The 18,384-nt window shown below is 39.7% G+C and overlaps 1 protein-coding gene across 2 annotated transcripts in view; it reads left to right on the top strand.

Moving 5' to 3' along the window:
- The window catches only part of ST8SIA4 (ST8 alpha-N-acetyl-neuraminide alpha-2,8-sialyltransferase 4), a 155,101-nt gene that overhangs the window by 36,349 nt on the left and 100,368 nt on the right, over nucleotides 1–18,384 (top strand). The window lies entirely within an intron of this gene.

The raw sequence follows: 18,384 nt of genomic DNA, 5'->3' as shown, positions 1-18,384 counted from the left end.
TTAACACACATTCACTAATATCTTTTGTTTTTCCTTAGCTTGTCTCTCAAAACACAACATGCATCAATTTTCCTGTGAAATGCCTTTGATTTTCTTCACAGAACTAACACATTCAATATATAATGTGGAAGTGACTGTACAGGGAATCAGCAGATTTAGTGCAGGGCTCACGGACGGAGGGCTGGGGCCAGGTTCAGGTGGTCTCCTGGCTTTCTGTGGCGTTTATCATTCCAGGCTCAGGAGAGGCTGTTTCCTTTAAATGGGAAGTAGTCAAGTAAAATTATCCATTTATTTTCTCAGAGTTATGTTGACCTCTGAGCCAGAAGCCCGTGTGTTCTCAGGGTCTGGTTCGGAGCATCAGCAACGGTTCTGAGAGATGGAGAGACCAAATCCCACTGGGGACAGGCTCTCAACTCACACACCCGCACGTACGTGTCGGTTTAGCCCCATAGTTTATTAAATATGTCAGCCTTATTCAAGCAGCTAAGTATCCCAGGGTTTCACATGTAGTAGAATGAAAATGTAAACTAGAAAGTGCTTTCTACCAGAGCAGTGGCAGTGTCATCTCTGCCCAGTAAGTTATTTGCTGCATTGCAGCAGACACTAGCTCTGGGTTTCTGAGGATAAATACGACTTCTTTAGGTTGAGAGTATCTTAGGGAGGGAGGCAATTTCAGGCAGAGACATCAGAATAAATCAAGGGACACAGATAAAAAGGAAGACGGAGCAGCCTGACTACATTTGAGTCTGAGACAGAGAATGAGAAGATTCTGGGGAAAGTGGGGGTGTGTTCTGAAAGCCCCAGTAGGGATCTTGAGATTCCTGAAGATTTGGGGGGTAGAAGGGCAACACAGTCAAACGTGCATTTTACCAGCATAGAACTGCCTCTGAAACATAGACGGGATAACGGTGAGAGTCTGTGTGATCAGGAGCTGATCAGAGCCAGGTCTTCCGATGTCCTCTACCACGAGTGCTCACTAAGAGGTGAGATGTTTGGCCTCAGCCTCTGGCCTGGCTTTGCATCCTCTGCTGAACTGTGTCACCCACACATTCCACGCCTGAAACGAAGGTCCACAAAGTCAGGTGCAAGGGGGACGGGGCTGTCTCCTCCCACCATCAAGTCTACTCCTTGTCATTCTTTTAAAATTGCTTTCAATAACCACAAAATGGACTTTTAATCCGTCAATGAGTCTAGATAATTGTTTTAAAAATAATTAATCAGGAAATAACTATGATGATAGTTCAGAGAAAGGTGGTGGTGCCTAAGCTGAGAAAGTATCAGGAAAGAATATATTTAAGAGAAATTTCCTAAGAATTTTCCCAGATGTTGTAACGAATCCAATGAGGAAGGCAAGAAAGATATGAGAATCAGGACCTTTTGGCCAAGTCCAAGTGTGACCCCAATAAAACAGAGTTTGAGAATGATCACCTTAAAATAAATATGATGTAATAAATGTGAATTTTCTTTAGTCAACCTCATGATATCAAAAATTAAAACATTTATTTTTATACACTCAGGATATGATAATTTTCTTAAAGCTTGATTGGTATCTGAATGCCTAAATCTTCTAAGCATTATTCTAACTGTCTCTCCGGCACCCTTTGTTAAAAACATTCTACTTAGAAATCATTTATCAACCTCGGTTCATACTTCCAAAAAAGGTATATTTATAAAAATGACATGTAAAATAATGTTAAGTATTTATTTTAAACAAGCAAATTAAATGTCAAAGTAAACTTTTTGTGACAAGTTTGATGATCACTAGGAATTAAAATACTCAAAGATGCCTTTCTTCCAACCCCTGTCATCGCTGCTTTGTAAATAGTTCATGAACACCATGAATTGCAAAGGGAAAAATTATGTTTTTTTCTGGCTTAGTTTTCTAGCGTGGCTGATTAAAGTTTCAAACGTAATATTTCATACGTGTTTCTTCCTTCTTTTTTAGTGTACCACATAATTTTTCAGGACATAAACACTGTGCTGAGTCAGTTTTTTCTTCTGCAAAACAGTAGTCACCATTCAGCAACCACAAACCAGGGAGTAATCCAGGTCCTCTGTGATCGTGGCAAGGCTGCCACATAGTAAATCTTGAAAATTCTTGCCTGGTTCTGAAATCCCTAGTCTAAAATATCTCACCATGAATTTTTGATAATCAACGGGGAATTTTTCAACTACTGTAAGAGTTTTTTTATCACCCTTTGGGCAAATAAAAAATGATTCCTCTTTTTAATCTCAAAAGAGGAATTTAGAATACATACTTGGTTTCAACTCTGTGTGTAATTTTAAGGAACATGGTGTTTATAATGATTCATATAAATATTAATCTTATTGTCACAGACATTCATATTCTATTTTCTGAGAACAAAAGCAATCACATACTAGTTCTGGGATAAATGGCAAAATTAAGAGGTTGTATGTGCATTACTTTACAATTCATATCGTGCAACAAGTTTCTAACAATGCTCGTGAAGTCTCATGGCATATCTTTGTCTGGATGTATGTTACATGTATTTAGTCCAAGTGTAAAAACAGATTAGCATAGAATCAGGAGTTAGACTGCTTGGCCCTAAACTTGAGCTCACACACTTGGAAACCACTGACTTTACTTATTTATTTATTTTTATTAAATCATAGCTGTGTACATTAATGCAATCATGGGGTACAAGGTGCTGGTTTTATATACAGTTTCAAATATTTCCATCAAACTGGTTAACATAGCCTTTGCCGCATTTTCTTAGTTATTGTGTTAAGACATTTATATTCTACAGTTAGTAGATTTAACTTGTACCCTTGTAAAATGCACCGTAGGTGTGGTCCCACCAATTACCTTCCCTCCACCCATCCTCCTCCCTCCGCTCCCCTCCCTCTCCCAGTGACTCCTCCGTGTATGGGCCTCAGTCCACTTATCTGTAAAGTACATGTCACCATAGCAGCATTTCATCCTATTGTGAGGTTTAAATGATTATATTTACACATGTGTGTGTAAATGTATATATCATTCACATAAATACAGAGGGTGCCAACAAAGCGTATACACATTTTTAAGAAAGAAAAAAAACTGTATTGCATTTGTTGTTCTGTGCATGATATCATGTGTTTCTTATAATCGCAGATGTGAAATGTGACTTGAATATAACAATTTTGATATAGTTTTCTTAAAATGTGGAAATGGTTTTCTTTCTTAAAATGTGGAAAGATATTTTTGCCACCCTCTGTATGTGAAGGTGTGTGTGTGTTTGCATATTATAGGAGAATGGGTGACACTTTTTAAGTCTCTTACAAGTGTTACATGAAAACCAAAGATTCTCCCTTTGTAGCATTTTATTGAAGAGAATATATCGCCTGCTCATTAATTTTACTTATACCAACATTTTTCTGTTTTCTCCTTTAAAGAATTTAGGTGATAAACATAACGGAGAAATGCAACATTAAATATACAGTTGATCAAAAAAAGTATGTTTAACTTTAATTATTTATGTTTATCTTGGCAAATATTTGATTTATCTCATCACTTGTATGTGTTGGAATTTGAAATGACAGACACTGGAGACCCCAGATATATAAGACATTAGAGATATTAGATGTATGAGGTCCAACAAAGACGTTCACAAATTCATTCTAGAAAAGAGTGCTGCAGACCTCGTTGCTGACTATCACTGCAGGCACCCTGGAGATACTCCCCCTGGGAAGCTGAGCACAAATTCCAGCACCTCGTCTGCCCTGCAGAGCAATTTTGAACTCTTTTTCTGGAATGGCCCTCGGAGCTCACATCACATTGCCCTGGATGTCCCGAACATCCTCAAAATGTCTTTCTTTCAACATTTCCTTTATCTTCAGGCAAAGAAAACAGTCAGTCGGGCCAGATCAGGTGGGGAGGGAGGGTGTTCCAGTACGGTGTTTGTTGACTGGTTGAAAACGCCCTCCCAGGCAGTCCCCTGCGAGCGCCTTGCTTTGTTCTCCCATGAGCTCCGTCAGGACCTTTCTCATGCCAACATTTTCGGAAAAGCTTCTGTACAGCTAAGGAGACAACAACCAAAGCAAAGAGACAACCTACACAATGGGAAAGGATATTTGCATATTTTCAATCAGACAAAAGCTTGATAACTAGGATCTATAGAGAACTCAAATTAATCCACATGAAAAAAGCCAACAATCCCATATATCAATGGGCAAGAGACATAAATAGAACTTTCTCTAAAGATGACAGATGAATGGCTAACAAACACATGAGAAAATGTTCATCATCACCATATATTAGAGAAATGCAAATCAAAACAACCCTGAGATATCATCTAACCCCAGTGAGAATGGCCCACATCACAAAATCTCAAAACTGCAGATGCTGGCGTGGATGTGGAGAGAAGGGAACACTTTTACACTGCTGGTGGGACTGCAAACTAGTACAACCTTTCTGGAAGGAAGTATGGAGAAACCTCAAAGCACTCAAGCTAGACCTCCCATTTGATCCTGCAATCCCATTACTGGGCACCTACCCAGAAGGTAAAAAATCCTTTTATGATAAGGACACTTGTACAGACTGTTTATTGCAGCTCAATTTACAATCGCCAAAATGTGGAAACAGCCTAAATGCCCACCAACCCAGGAATGGATTAACAAGCTGTGGTATATGTATACCATGGAATACTATTCAGCCATTAAAAAAATGGAGACTTTACATCCTTCGTATTAACCTGGATGGACGTGGAAGACATTATTCTTAGTAAAGCATCACAAGAATGGAGAAGCATGAATCCTATGTACTCAATTTTGATATGAGGACAATTAATGACAATTAAGGTTATAGGGGGGAAGCAGAAAGAGGGACGGAGGGAGGGGGGTGGGGCCTTGGTGTGTGTCACACTTTATGGGGGCAAGACATGATTGCAAGAGGGACTTTACCTAACAATTGCAATCAGTGTAACTGGCTTATTGTACCCTCAATGAATCCCCAACAATAAAAAAAAAAAAAAAGATTTTCCTGCTTCTCCGTCCGTGTTTACTCGGCCTTCTGGGCTCCTCACAGTCAGCCTGTGATCCTGACACACAACTCGATGGAGGTTTGCAACGTTGCCTCAGTTCTGCTTTTTCCTGGATGCCCTGACCTCTCTTCAACAGTGACACTTGCTCTCCCTTCAAAAAAAAAAAAAAACCTTTAATCCATTTGTACACTGCTGTTTTCATCATGGCATTTTCCCCATAATCTTGGACTAACGTGTCCCTGAATTCACTTCCATTCTCACCAAGTTGAACAGGAAAGTTAATGTTTGTGTGTTTCTCTAATTCAAGCTCCAACCTTCTCACGATGGCCCACAAATCACCCAGCAGTACGAGCTCCGCTCAGTGAGACGCCACCACCCGTGACGAGAACGCAGCCGTGAGACACCGATAGACCGAGTTGTCTCTCCAGTGCTGCCAACATGAGCACGTGGTGGCAAGTTTGTGAACTTAACTGTCAAGGGAATGTGGAGTCTAACAGGAGAAACTGACATGACCATGCAATTAAAATTCAGTGAAATAAATTCAACGAGCTGGACGAACAGAACCGTGTGAGAATCGTCTCGGTGAAGATAGGTGACACCTGGCCCAGTGTCAACATGAAAATCCACGATGTGACACTTCTGTGAAGCCCAAATAATTACTGGTGACTGTCCCCGTCGAGCCTCAGTCTTAAGAAACAAACATATATTTTGTGGAAAAAAAAAAAAAAAAAAAACTTAGGTAGCTCTTGGAACATCAGATTTTAAGTTTTGTTCCCTCAAAGTCTCAAAGGCCAAAATTTCATGATCAGCAAAAGTGGATCATTGATTGGAGGAAATGGGGACTAGAATCCTTAAAGCCATTTAAATTATAGCTAAAATCCAGGTGAGAAATAATTAACATTGGACACCAGCAATAAGAGAAAACAAGAAGGGTCATTTTGGGGGGTATAAAGGGTGCAGATAAGGCAAAACTCACTAATTTGTGATTTGCAGAATACAAAAGAGGCGGAACTTCAAGGAGTCTCTCAGATTTTTCTACTTTGACAGCAGAGATGATAGTGACAAAGTGTCAGGAAATGAAAAGGAGACCAGTGGTTTATGGGACAGGAAAGAGGGCATTACAGGCAGTGGTTTCCAGTGTGAATGAGCCGGTGTGAGGTGTCCCTGGGCCAGTATTGAGGAGGTCAGCGTCTGCTGGAGCTCGGGTGAGGGGTGTGGTTGGAGGCCGAGGGTTCTTTAGTTAACCTGGCTGACTGGAGGCGCCAGAGTAGTTTAGCTCCTCAAGAAGTAAAAGGCGGGTGGAAGGATGGATGGTACAAACATCTAGAAAATATTGGCTGTGATCAATTGATGATAAGGAGTGATTAACCAAATATTTGTTACCTGTTTTGATCATTTAGCATTTGACAATTTTTGATATTTGAGGATAATCCACAAACATATAAAGAAACTCTCTTGTCCACTATAAAAGATAAAATGAAACAAATATTTTCATTCCCCCTTGCCTGACATCAAGGGGATGGAAACGTGGTCTAACCAGACCTTCCTACTTACAACTTTGGGCAGTGAAAAAACAGGTTCAAGGTCAGGGGGCTGTTGAAAGTCCAGTAGTGCCAGGTCAGGGGATGGCTGAGGGCCCATGGCAGGGACCCATGGCAGGGACCTAACAGGTGTTTTGAGGGCCCATGGCAGGGACCTAACAGGTGTTTTGAGGACCATGATCTTTTTAGTCATTCTGTTGCCCAACAACCTTTCCAATAAATCACTTTTTCCATGATCGCTAGAATTGATTTCCAGTTACTGGGTTCAAGCAACCAGAAGAAAGAGGAGTTAGAAACATAGGAATCAGACATCACTGGATGTAAAAGACAAATGTCACAAGAGGTGATCTTAAACAATGAATATTTTAATAATCAATTGTTCCGTGGGAAACAAATTTTGAAAATATAGTGTTCACTTGTTACATGTGTATGTCTCATTCATAGCGCCATATACAGCCCTTCATAAAGCGGGCAGCTTACAGCTCACTCAAAATGATTGTGAACACCCGGCGGGCAGCTCTCAGGCAGCGAGGGTAGCTTCCCCCAGACAACTTCCTCTCTGCGCTGGCAGGACCTGCCCGTGGCTGTCACTGTTGTCACTGAGGGTCCTTCTGCAAACACGGTGTCAGACTGCACCGAGCAGTGGGCAAGGCTCCGTCCTCGGAATTGCGTGGAGTGCCGAGCTCCTACTGACAGTGCTGCCAGGGTCAGGCTTTCTTAACTGAGAAAAATGATTTGCAAATCACTGTTCCTGTGATGTCTTTTTTTCCTTTCACTCCTTTTGTGATTTGACCCATCTTCTATCTTTTGATCTTTTCTTAAAAAAGCAAGCACTGACTTGTAATTAGTCACACCACTCAAAATTAAATAGGCTTCAAGGAAAAAGCTAATCAATGTGAAGTTTGAGCTTGATTAAAAGGGTGGATTCACAGGAAACGCTGTGATGGCAAGTCCCCTTTTTGATTCTCAGACTCTCGTCTGTGGGTTAGGGAGAGTTCATACAGGTGACTCTCCGTGGGACAGAAGAATATTTTCTTTTGTTTTTAATGGAAGTCTTAAGATGTCTCTAATTTTTGGTCTTACGTTAAACCATTCATTTATATCAGAGAAGATATTTGTATTTTACACTACAATAAATATATTAATGATACTAATAAACCTTTTAGTGTTCTCGTAATATTTTGAGATAATGCTTTCAGTATCCCATTATTTTGAGAAAGAGCTGAGTTCCAAAGCTATAAAGAATTTGTCTTTTACAAGGTAACATTTTTTGTGTTGGTCACAGTTTTTAAAGATAAAAGTCTCAGGAAAAAAAAAAAAGAAGGTAAAAACCTACATATTTCAATGTGTTCATTTAGAAGTTGAGCTCAGGGAGTAGACTTCATTTTGTAGGTTTACCTGGACAACTTGCCTGTTTTAGAGATGACGACGTGGGGTACTTGCTTCCTTGTAGAGTCTTGATTTGAACTCCGGTGTGTTCTAAACGCCGAGCTTTTGTGATGGCGTGGATGCGGAGAAAAGGGAACACTTCTGCACAGCTGGTGGGAATGCAAATTAATACACTCCTTTTGGAAAGATATATGGAGAACACTCAGAGATCTAAAAATAGATCTGCCATTCAATCCTGTAATTCCTCTGCTGGGCATATACCCAGAAGACCAAAAATCACAACATAACAAAGATATTTGTACCAGAATGTTTATTGCAGCCCAATTCATAATTGCTAAGTCATGGAAAAAGCCGAAGTGCCCATCGATCCACGAATGGATTAATAAATTGTGGTATATGTATACCATGGAATACTATGCAGCCTTAAAGAAAGATGGAGACTTTACCTCTTTCATGTTTACATGGATGGAGCTGGAACATATTCTTCTTAGTAAAGTATCCCAAGAATGGAAGAAAAAATACCCAATGTACACAGCCCTACTATGAAACTAATTTGGGACTCTCACATGAAAGCTATAACCCAGCTACAACTTAACAACAGGGGGAAGTGGGAAAGGGGTGGGTGGGTAGAGGGAGGGGAATCGGTGGGATCACACCTGTGGTGCATATTACAGGGGTATTTGCGAAACTTGGTAAATGTAGAATATAAATGTTTTGGCACAGTAACTGAGATAAAGCCGGAAAGGCTATGTTAACCACTGTGATAAAAAAGTGTCAAATGGTTTATGAAGTGAGTGTATGATGCCCCATAATCATATCATTGTATACAGTTATGATTTAATAAAAAAATTAAAAAAAAAAAAATAAAAAAATAAACGCCGAGCTTTTTAACAGCACTTCAGAAGGAGGGCACTTCCCGTTTCTTCCTGGCTTCCTTCCCCTCCTCTCCTTCTCTCCCTTCTTCCTGTTCTGTCCTCTGCGAACGCGTCTGCTTTTAACTACCTTGCCTTTCTTCCATAATGCAGTGGCTGGAATCTCAGTCACAGCCCTGTCACTTCACATACCTGCAACTGAACTTGTGAGCAAGTCCTGTGTATTTAAGTTTTGCTTCCTTTCATTGTTAGAAATTTAGTGGCATGCAGTATTTACAAGCACGGGCTTAGACTCTCTTCCTATCCTGCTTTAGAAAGATATGATCTTGGACAATTTGCCTGCAACTCAATTTCCTCACCAACAGAAGACGTAACCCTAGATCCTGAGTCGCGGGCTCACTGTGAGGACCGCATGTGACGTTACTTGCAATAGTCCTACTATGCAGGGCCGCTCAGTAAGACAGACGTTCTTCTCACGGTGACAATAGAGGTTCTCATTAGAAGACCTTTTTTTAAAAAAAAAAATATATATATTAGAGTGATATTCATCTTTTTAAGTACACTTAACCATGACTATGAGCTTCGAACGTTTTCACACAGCTTATGGAGTCAAATTATTTTACCTAATATTTGTTTTTTGTTTTTTTTTTTATTGAATCATAGCTGTGCACACTGATATATTCATGGGGCATCATTCACTAGCTTCACAGACCGCTTACCAAGTTTCACATATAGCCTTGTAAGATGCACTGCTGGTGTAATCCCACCAATTCCCTTCCCTCTACCCACCTCCCCCCGCCCTCCCCTCCCTTTCCCCCTTCCCCCTATTCTTAGGTTATAACTGGGTTATAGCTTTCATGTGAAAACCCTAAATTAGTCTCATAGTAGGGCTGAGTACATTGGGTACTTTCTCTTCCATTCTTGAGATACTTTACTAAGAAGAATATGTTCCAGCTCCATCCATGTAAACATGAAAGAGGTAAAGTCTCCGTCTTTCTTTAAGGCTGCATAATATTCCATGGTATACATATACCACAATTTATTAATCCATTTGTGGATCGATGGGCACCTGGGCTTCTTCCATGACTTAGCAATTATGAATTGGGCTGCAATAAACAGAAGACCAAAAATCACGTTATAACAAAGATATTTACCTAATATTTGTTTGCAATCTGGCCCCATCAGCCACTCAAGCCCCAGTTTTTTAGAGGGTACAAACTGAATTCCAGACAGCATTGAACATGTGCCATAGATAAAGTTTGGGCTTTCTCAGACCGTGGCACAGAAAGACCCTGTTTCTCATGCCCTTCCATTTATCTGCAGGCATCTCAAAAGATTTCCAATCATAACAGATTATAAAAGAAAAGAACGCGTAAGAGAAATTAGCATCATGGAATATGTATTATCAGCCCAGGACACAGAATTTTGAAAGGAATTTCAAATATTTTTAAATTAATTCTCCCAGTAGTGTTCCAGTAAGTGTTAACCATATATATATATGTATAATATAAGATTATATATATACACATATATATGTATAATCTCAGAAATATTTTTGCCCCTACACTTAATAAATAAAAAATAATAATAAAAAAAAAGAATTGAATCTCTCTGTGGGAGGTTAAGCCACGGGTCTGAGGTCACAGGCTGGGACGTGAGCCCCAGCGCCCCACAGCTACTGCCGAACACCAGCTATGGACAGAACTGAAGTTCAGAACCTTTTCGTTTCTTAAAGTTCAAGCCAAAGTTGGGTAAATATTAGGTACATATGTAGCATTTTGTGCGAGTTACACACGGTGAGTTCATTTCTTGGTGAACATTCTTCCTTCCACTCCTACCCTTCAATCTGAGCTGTTCTCTGATGTCTGTGGGATCGTAGCAAATGTGACAAGTGATTCTATGTCTGTTTTGACTGAAATGTGGGAACCATACGGTATCACGTGTTTCTTGGTATTCTGATATTTGTTTTCTAGAAGGAGCTTGATTTTTATTTTTGCTTTGTGGATTTCCCTAGAAATTATGTGACACTGTTCTCACCCTGCCAGTAATGTAAGCTGGTCCTGGTTTGTGAAAAAATTTCCTCCTCTGTTTAGTCACATCATTATTTTAGCAATGTGTGTCGCTGACATTACTGTTGAGGATTTTACCAGTTGTCGTTTCGGCAGCGAGTGAGCAGGGTGTGTGTGTCTGAATGTGTCTGAGGGTGTCTGAGTGTGTGTCTGAATGTGTCTGAGTGTGTGTCTGAGTGTGTGTGCATTTGCATCTATTCACCATATGGAATATGCGAATCTCACATGAAATTTCACCTTGATTTCTTATAATTTGTTTAGACTACCTAATACTAGACCACAGATAAATCAACTTATAATTTTGTGCTTTACATTTCAGAAAGTCTTATCAATTCATTCTAATGTTTAATATTTTTACTCACATTTGAAAATCTTTTCCCTCAAGAGAGTTAAAGTACAGTTATTGTGCTTTAGATAATTAAAACCCTTGGTGTAACAACTGCTCAGATGTGGGGCCTTTCGTGGTGGAGTGGCCCTGTCCTCTATGCTTAAGACATGAGAGTCTGCGACTACAGCCTAAAGATAAAAGATGAAACATCCAGCCTTTTGCAGAAAGATTGGTGTCGGCCAGGGGCAGTGGCTCACACCTGTAGTTCCAATTACTGGGGAGGCTGAGGCTAGAGGATCACTTAAGCCCAGGAGTTTCAGGTTGTAGTGAGACATACCCAGAGCAACAGACTGAGACCATTTCTCAGGAAGTAAATAAAGAAAACAAAGAAAAAGTATTGTGAAGAATAAACACATAAACACACATACACACGTGTCTGGTAGTTCTGAAAGAAACCCTGTGTATAAATAGTGTCCAGAGTCAATCTGAACTGGGTTGTGCTTTTCTTTGACAATTCGTGGGTTCTTGGACATGCTTCTTAACCACTCTGACTTCAGTGCCTCGTCTAAGAGTGGAGACCATACTGTTCCTTCCCTCACAGCAGAGCGACTGGCTTCCGGCCTGACTGCCTTCATCTCAGGACATTGGGACTGGCAGGTGGCACTGTCCAGCCTTCCGTAGCAATTGTCAGAGGGCAGCTGCAAAGCTGAAGAAAAGTTGGATTATAGAGAGAGGGTCTTTGTCCTCTTTGTCCTGAAGCCGAGAAGCCGGCTGGGCACACCCAGGCTCCAAGAGCAAGGAGGGGAGCAGGTCTGTTCCACTGTGGACCGAGCAGCTCCATTGGTGAAGGTAATTTGGGTCCAAGGACGTCACTGTTAATAGAGGACTCCATGGGAGTGGCCAGAGGAGAAAATTATGTACTTGTAACTGGTCTGAATGTTAACCGAAGGAGGCAGAAAAAGAATTTGGTTTGTAATCCACCCAGATGGTTCTCTTCTCATTTAATTTGTTATGTGTGAAGGGTCATGAGTAACAACCTTCAATTACCACAGTAAACCATGTTTTATCTCGGTATGATAGATAACTAGTTCTGTACTTAAGCATAAATATATAAAATACAGCATGGACTAAATTAATAGATTGCTAAGTGAATGAGCATAGTAATATTGTTATTACTAGTAAGATCTATCAAGATTATATTCTGGACAAATTTTGTCATTCTCCAATTGCACAAAAGTAAAATACCTAGGAAAGTATTCTGAGCCCCTAATATGGTGTTTGCAAAATGAATTTGCAATGAATGCCTGCGTGCAAACGCATGAGAGTGAGATCTTCTAGTTGAGAGGATTGCTGATCTCTAATGTAAGGGAAATGCAGAGGATATTGGCAAATCCAAGCGGTATTTCTTGGTAGGGAAATCTGTAATCTCGAGGTATTAATATATGGAAAATATTCTTTCCTTATGGATTCTAAAAGGAATAGAATATATACCTTTGAAATAAATAAAAGTACCTTGAGTTCTGTGTATAAGAAATGTTGAGAAGCTCTCACATGTAGTGTGAGATCACAGAAGAAATGTCGTGACCTAGAATACAAGCAGAGTTATTTGCATTGCTGCAAATATTGAATCAGTATGCACAAATAAATTGAAAACTGGGCAGTTTAGAGTGAATAAAGTGTTTACCTAACACAGCTAATTCTGTGTACGTGTTTCATGTTTTTAAAATGGTGAAAATAGTGCAGAAAGGAATTTAATTTGGCTACAGACATCGAATTAGAGTCTATTACATGTTTCTGCACTCTCGGGACTTTTCACTCGCAAAAACTTAGCCCCTCTTCTATTTTGTGAGATTAAGAACAACAAGAGTATTGTGTATTACCCAGAAATGCTTGAGACACATTCTGGCTATGTTTAAAAATTATAACTTGTAGAAATTAAAAATAAAATTATTACCACTGGATGAAGCAATCCCACTTCTGAGTATATTCCCAAATGCATTGAAGTCAGGACGTTGACGTGGCATCTGCACCCCTGTGTTTATTGCAGCATTATTCACAATGACCAGGACAGGGAAACAGCCCAGACTTCCTTCCACAGACAAACAGAGAAAATGTGTCATGTATGCTATTCAGCCCTTCAACAAAAAAATCTTGTCATTTGCAACAACGCAAATGAAACTTTAGGGAAAACCTGCTACAATTGCAGTAAATTGTCAAGCCTAAACATTCATTGAATAAACTATGCACCATTTAGGGAAAATTTTCTAAGTTCTGCACACCATTGCCAACACTCATCGGTGAGTGCGTGATAATACCCATCTCGACAGTTGACTTGTATTTTCTTAAAGATTCGTGGTTTTGAACGCCTTTTTATACAACTGTTGGCAATTCATATGTCTTTGGAGAAATGTCTATTAAAGTCCTTTGCCCATTAAAAAAAAGAAAATTATAGCCTGTAAGGAAATTTTTAAAAAGAAAGATGAAATTTTAGTGATTGCAAACACAACTTGCTCAGTCAGCAGTATTGCTCCTAGTAACGCCCGGAAGTTCCTAACGTCTACCGAATTGCCTGAGCGCAACACAGCTGGTGGGTTATTTCGGCTTGTTTAATGCTTTTCCTTGAATATGTGACATTCAGCTAATTATATAACTAAATATCTGACTCAACCATACAGTAGTTAATTTAGTGGCCACGTGTAGACATGGTATTACTCTTTATTTCTCTAGGGAAAATTATATATATTCCTTAGGAAGATGAAGAAGCTGTACTCCCAGAGCCAAGATGCACATGACCTGGTGGTGTGCGCTCCCTCTCGCTCCTGTCAGTGTCCCGGTCACCACGTCCCAGGGAGACGGGTGGGCTGTGCTGGTCCTTGGCGCTCACCCCCTCCATCTTCAGCTGCTATTCCATTTGGTACCACACTCATTTAGCATTTTTAATTGCATCAAATTTGGCTTTGTCTCCTAGTGCAACCTTATTTATGCTTCAGACATGTTCTTATTCTATTAGATTATTTTTGCTTCCAAAGGGGAAAGTGTTCCTCTTTCAACACTTTAGTTAGTGGAGATCTTACTATTGCTTTAGGGATGACTGACACGTGACCACACAGTCAAGAGTGAGTGTGGCAAACTCACTGAAGTCCCAGTCCTGGCATAGGGCTGGGACTTCAGAATATAAGGTAAGAAAAAGTAACTAAAAATAGACAGCAATGAACTATGTTTTTCCCTAAGAGATAATTCAACAGAATATAATTTTTACTCTCTTTAATTGGGTTGATTCTGGTTATTTTTACTATTGCAGAGAAAAAGGAGTGTGGGTGTTGCTTTTTTATGATGAGAATCCTCCAGAAGAAATCGGTGAGGAATTACAATGGCAGAAAGATATGTCTGAAGCCTCCTCCCGGACAGGAATGTGTTAATAGTAATGTTAATAAATGTTCTCTCTCGGCAACTAAAGACGGACTGTCATTATAAGCATGTTCCACATACACTTTTCCCTCCGATATCCAAATTCATCTTATAATCAGCTAGATTAGAATTTTAGGTTGTTTTTAATATTTGCGTAGAGCACATTTTAGGAGTTTAACAATTATCAGGTACTTAATCTTTTACAGCAACATACCCGCCTGTCACATGTTCCTGTAGCAAATCTTTTCTCAAGGCAGTCCTATTTCTAATATTCTTACCTTGTTGGGAATAATGATACCTTAATTAGTGTTACAATTCAAGTCTAGATTCCAACAAGTACTCTTTCATGTAATATCATGGGTATAATTAAATATATATTGAAAATATAATAATCTTTAATCTGTAATTTCTGTTAGGTGTTAATATTTTTTCTCTTAGTAGCTTGCCCCAGATGACATAGAATTTGAAATTAAAGATTGTTGTTGTGGGTAAATGTTGTTAGAGATCTAGTGAGTAATAAGATATATTAATTAAAAGAGATAAGAAGGATATACAGGCCAGCATTTTAATAGCAGAACACACACTTTACTTTTTAATTAAAATTTAACTTGTTTGAGAATTTAATTATTGTGACAGAATACACAAAGAAGAGAAATGTAAGAAAGTTTCACAACGCAGCTAAATCTGCTAAATCCAGAGAGAGAAACTCTGTTTATTTTCCCTTTCCTGGAATGATTGATAAAAGGAAAGAAAATAAGAGCCTGTTTTGAGGGTGCATGAGTGTGCTGGCTGCATGTTTTTATAAAGGTATAGAAAGAATAGCTTTAGGGGCGGCACCTATGGCTCAAGGAGTGGGGCACTGGCCCCATATACCGGGGGTGGTGGGTTCAGACCCAGAACCAGCCAAAAAAAAAAAAAAAAAAGGAAAGAAGAGTTTTGTTTTGTTTTGTTTTGTTTTTTGTAGAGACAAGAGTCTCACTGTACCGCCCTCGGGTAGAGTGCCGTGGCATCACACGGCTCACAGCAACCTCTAACTCTTGGGCTTCCGCGATTCTCTTGCCTCAGCCTCCAGAGCAGCTGGGACTACAGGCGGAAAGAGGAGTTTTAAATAAGTTTTCCCAATACAATAAACTCTTATTTGTTAAAATTCTAAATTTTCATTTGTCAACTGATGAAAACTTGCCTTTTTTTAAAAAAAAGCTAGAAGTAGATTTCATTTTTATTTGTGAATTTTTCAAAATTTCAAAACATCAATGTTTTCTTATGTGGGTAACTTTTACACAGCTTCGGTCCAGGCCTTTAGTGTGCCTGATGACAGAATGGTGTTCTCTGTACCGGACTGCTAAGTTTCATCTCATTGCCCGCTCACCTGTCCCTTCTTTGTTTCGAGTGTTCTTTACAACTTTCATGTGTCTATTATTTAGCCTCCAACTATTGGTGAGTACAGGTGGAGTTGGTTTTTCCATTTCTGAGATGTTTCTTGTTGAGTAATGTTCTCCAGTTCCAGTCAAATAGTTGTGAAAGACACTATTCAATTCATTTTTAAGGCTGAATAATACTGTATGTGCACACTTGTGTTAGTGAGTTCCTTCTCTATGTATATATGCATAAGCACACACGTAAACATACATATACACACACGTACACACACATAGCTACGCACACACAGCACGTTTCCTTTCTCCATCATGACTTGAAAGACACCTAGATTGATTCCACATCTTTGCGATTGTGAGTTTTGCTGCAGTAAACGTCTTTGTACAAGTGTTCTTTGTTTTTTGTTTGTTTGTTTTCCCAGCTTCATTTACTTCCGGATTGCTGGATCAAATGGTAGGTCCACACTCACTTCTCTGTGGAGTCTCCCCCCGCTTGCCTGGGCAGCACTGGCTGTCAGTCCCATGGCTGGTGGGAGAGCACCCCCTTCTCTGTGCCCACACTCACATCTACAGTTAAAGAAGTAGGGCGCTGGCCCCATATGCCGGAGGTGGTGGGTTCAAACCCAGCCCTGGCCAAAAACTGCAAAAAAAAAAAAACAATGTCATTGTGCTGGAGTAAGTTGAGACGGCCTGAGGATCAGTGATGCTGAATGTTTTCCCACGTAATTGTGTATCTTACACTCAACAATCTGTTCATTTCCTCTGACGCTTTGCCATGGGATTGTTCAGATTTTTCTTGCAGATTCGTTTGAGTTGTTTATAAACTTGGAGTGCTAGATCTTTATCACAGGTACCATGTGGGAATGTTTTCTCTCATTTTGTAGTTTGTCTACTTTGTTGATTATCTCCTTTGCTGTGCACGTGCTATTTAATTGAATGAATTCACATTTATTAATTTTTGTTTTTGCTTTATTTGCTTCTGAAGTATTGTTCATAAATTCTTCACCTAGACCAATGACCAGAACTTTCCTTATGTTTTATCTTATAATGTTTACGGTTTCAGCCCATAGACGTAAGGCTTTTATCCATCTTGGATTAACTCCTGTATGTGGAGAGACCTCGGGTCCGTGGCCCCTCACCTGTGGTGCTGACCAGTCTTCCAGCACTAGTTACCGAGGGGGGCTCCATTTCTCAGAGGTGCTGCTGTCTGCTTCCTCACAGTTCTGTTAGTTGTGGACAGATGGTTCTATTTCAGGGTTCTGCGTTCTGTTCCGTTGGTTTGGTCCCTAACAGCACCAGGCTGTTTTGGTGACTACAGCATTATAGCATAGCTGAATTCAGGAAAAGTGGAGCCTCAGATCTGTTCTTTTTATTTGAGATTGCTTTGGCTAGCCAGCCTCTTTATTGTTTGCAAACAAAGCTTAGAATTGTGTTTTCTAGCTCTGTGAAATATGAAATTGGTATTTTGATGAAGATAGCATTAAGTTTGTCAATCATTTTGGGTGATATGAATATTTTACCTATGTTGATTCTACTAATCTATAAGCATGGGGTGAGCTATCTTTTAAACTGGGTATACAAAGATCAATGTAATAAAATAAAACCAGCATTACAGGTAGGTTAGAGACAAATTCAAATGTTTTCGGGCTCCATATACTGAGAGTGGCGAGTTCGAACCCAGCCCTGCCCAAACTACAACAGAAAATAGCTGGGCATTGTGGTGGGCGCCTGTAGTCCCAGATACTTGGGAGGCTGAGGCAAGAGAATCACCTAAGCACAAGAGTTGGAGGTTGTTGTGAGGGCGACAAAGTTAAGACTCTGTCTCAAAAAATATATAAGTAAATAAATAAAGCGTTCTTATCAGAATGGATTCAGGTTACAAGAACCAAGTCAGGCCAGGTTCTTGTGAAGGTTCTTCAGCTCCATTGGAAAAAAGGAGACATCATGTTCTCCCCTTCCTGGCAATGCAGGTGGCCCACTTGGAAGGCAAGGGTTCCGTGGTGTCCTCAAAAGAAACGGAAAGGGTGATATTTGATCTTGCAGTAAGGGATTTTCTGCATTACTTAAAGTCTTAGAAAGTCATATTAAACGTCTTTGTTTTATTAATTTTTCTTCCACATATTGGCCTATAGATGACAATTGTGTAGATGTTTCTGAAAAAGTATAATTCTTACCTAACCTCAGAGTCCAGGAAAGTCACCTTTACTTATGTTTATAAAGTAGTTGAAATAACCTAAGCTTGACCAATGGTGCCAACTGGAATACCAAGTCCAGTGTGTTCCTGTCACAATCAACAGCGTGTGACTGGCATTGTCCCCTGTACAGCCATAGAGTTCTTGTGAATCTACCATCATAAATTCATCATGTGGTTTTATAAAGATAACAACAAAGAGTGTTCTTTGATGATGGGTTGAATCGATAT

This window comes from Nycticebus coucang, chromosome 17, assembly GCF_027406575.1.
Source record: "Nycticebus coucang isolate mNycCou1 chromosome 17, mNycCou1.pri, whole genome shotgun sequence".
NCBI classification, from domain to species: Eukaryota; Metazoa; Chordata; class Mammalia; order Primates; family Lorisidae; genus Nycticebus; species Nycticebus coucang.
This window is presented reverse-complemented; position numbering and strand designations above follow the sequence as displayed.